This window comes from Pseudophryne corroboree, chromosome 7 (assembly GCF_028390025.1).
Source record: "Pseudophryne corroboree isolate aPseCor3 chromosome 7, aPseCor3.hap2, whole genome shotgun sequence".
Taxonomy (NCBI): domain Eukaryota; kingdom Metazoa; phylum Chordata; class Amphibia; order Anura; family Myobatrachidae; genus Pseudophryne; species Pseudophryne corroboree.
Genome location: NC_086450.1, coordinates 152,408,356 through 152,411,251, shown reverse-complemented (window position 1 = coordinate 152,411,251; position 2,896 = coordinate 152,408,356). Strand labels below are relative to the sequence as shown.

At 43.6% G+C, this 2,896-nt stretch overlaps 1 pseudogene; it reads right to left on the bottom strand.

Moving 5' to 3' along the window:
• Positions 1-2,470: 2,470 nt before the first annotated feature.
• LOC134946033 (5S ribosomal RNA) lies at positions 2,471-2,590 on the bottom strand (annotated as a pseudogene).
• Between the last annotated feature and the right edge of the window lie 306 nt (positions 2,591-2,896).

Here is a 2,896-nt window from a genome sequence, read left to right as displayed (position 1 = left end):
AACGAATGAGGGCCATGACTTCCTCACCAGATGCATGGGAGAAAGATGTCAGAGTTGTTGAGAGGGATGGCGAGGGGTGGTAAGGGATGGAAGGAGGCTGGTTGCTGATGGTCTGGTGTGATGTGATGTCCTGACGTATGGAGTCAATTTTGGATGTGAAGTAAGTGGCTAAGTCAAGAGCAGAGAGTGAGGAAGGGAGACGAGGTGGAGGTGGGCAGAGGAGTGAGTTGAGAGTGGCAAAGAGGCGCCGGGGGTTGGAAGACTGGGAGGAGATGAGGTTCTTGAAGTATGACTGTTTAGCGAGAGAAAGGGCAGCACTGAAGGACGAGAGCATAAGTTTGAAATGGAGGAAGTCTGCCTTAGAACGTGATTTCCTCCAGTGTTGCTCAGCAGTATGTGAGCATTTTTGCAGATATCTGATGCATTTGGTGTGCCAGGGTTGAGGTGTTAATTTGCGTGGATGAATAGTGGTTGGTGGAGCAACAGAGTCAAGAGCAGATGTAAGGGATGCATTGTATATGGAAGTGGCTTGTTCAGGGCATGAGAGAGAATAGGAGAGAGAAGTGAGTCAAACAGGGAGGAAAGGAATGTGGTGTCAATAGCCTCAATGTTACTTTTAGTGATGGTAGCCTTAGGAGGTAGAGATGGGGAAGCAGATAAAGATAAGAATAAGGAGAGTAGGTGGTGGTCAAAGAGGGGAAATGGGGAGTTGGAAAAATCAGAAATATCACAACGGTGAGTGAAGACCAGATCCAGTGAGCTCCCACTCACATGGGAGGGTGAGGAGGTCCACTGGGAGAGACCAAGTGAAGAGGTGAGGTTGAGGAGTTTAGAGGCAGGGGATTGTGTGGGGATATTAACAGGGATGTTGAAATCGCCCAGGATAATGGAGGGAATGTCAGAAGAGAGGAAGTGAGTAAGCGAGGAAGCAAAGTTGTCAAGAAATTTGGAGGCAATGCCAGGGAGGCGGTAAATGACAGCTACTCTAAGATGGACTGGTTGGAAGAGGCATATAGCATGGACCTCAAATGTAGAGAATGTAAGGGATGGTTCCCACTACACTATCACCATGTAATGTTTCCTGTGGAAATTGTTCTCTAAATTTTAAGAAATTAAAAAAGGGGACAACACAGTATTTATCAATTTGATATGTCTTTAATTAAGCATGAATAAACTAATTATCAATAAGGAAATGGTTATACTCTCAGCTACAAGTGATGAATCTTGCTTCTTCACAAGAAGCCCTCCTCACTCCTCACTATGCACTAATGAGCATGGGTCCAGTGTGGTGTTTGCTGTGCTGCAGACACACCGAACTTGAAGTTCTTTTAGTCCACCCCATGCTGACACAAGCCCCTGCTTATATAGCTCGACAGTACAATACCTGGAAAAAAAAATCATAAAAGGTATGAATATGATATTATGCATTTAATTGGTTAAAGCATCTTTTAGCAATTGCTAAGGAAATTACTAAACAGGTGCAAAATGTCAGTGGTACAGAAAAATCAGAAGTTCAGTTCAACCACAGATCAGGGCTGTAGCTGTGTGCCAGCGGTTCCTTGCAAACAGTGCATATGCACTGTGGGCCCAGAACCACTGGAAACACCTGCATTTCAGTACCGCAATGTGTCTGTGGCAGTTAGCTGCCTCGGGCAGCTACTTGTTACGGCCTGGCAGTGATGTAGCTTGGTGGGTGCAGTCTGTGGTCCTTCTGGCTTTCTACGGTAGTTAGATCCTGAATGCTGCTGCCACGGCTACATGTTGCAAGCTAGTTAGCACTGTTACAACTCTTGCAGTGTGTACTGTGTGAAGTAAAGCGTGCTCCAGGGACAGAAACACACAGACACACACATACACACACTCACGCATAATGAGGGCTCTATCTGGCATAATGCATATTAGGGGCTCTACCTGGCATAATGTGGGCTCTCGTATAGAGAGAAAGAAGACTCTTTTGTGGGTGCACTCTTGAAACTACTGTAGTTATAAGTCGTTAGGTCATGTGTAAGATTAAAATCAATATGCTTTATTAGGTATCCTTTAAAATAGATTATTAAGGTGTATCCAATAGGACAAACAAACATCAAAACAAGACAACACATATAGATTAAAACTTTTTAAGTCTAAGGTCCGTCAGGTCGTACTGATATCAAAGGTTTATATCAGTTTGTTTTGAATCATTTGGACCAAGTAGACATGTATTACAATCAAGACCTACAGTATCTGGTCTATTACCAACTCATGGGTATAGTTGGAATGGATATCACATAGTAGGGTTATGCAGGTTTAATAAATATAAAAATTGGTTGTATAGGACTGTCTGTAAAAAGATCCTGTTAATACACACACCAAAATAACAGAGAAAGATTCAATAGCATCTATTACTAAGCAGATAGATAAAAAGGTGGAAACAAGCATAAATAGTGAATCTGCTGTCAATGTTAGGCACAAAGTATGCCAATGGTCCTAATTTCTACTAAACTGGGTCTTCCCAGGAGGTCTCCCATCCAAGTACTAACCAAGCCCAACACTGCTTTTCTTCCAAGATCGGAAGGGGGTCGGGGGTTGACAGTGTGGTATGATAGTAGAAAGATAACCCCTACCTCTGGGATTGCTGATGAGAGTTCACCTAGTAGAAGGGTGGGGAGAGCAAGAATGGTAGGTAGAACAGGAGGAAAAAAACAAGAATGGATCTGCTGCCAGCATTAGATACAGGTAAGGAGAAATAGCCCTGGGTTCAAGTCATATCCCAATGAATCGCTGGTGAGAGTCCACTGAGTTGGTCATGGATGAAATATTCGGTGCTAAGGTCCTGTAAGGGGAGCTCAACCCAGCAGTGTTAATGGAAAGATACACACTTGATATTTACTTGGTAATCCATAAGTATGTCTGCTGG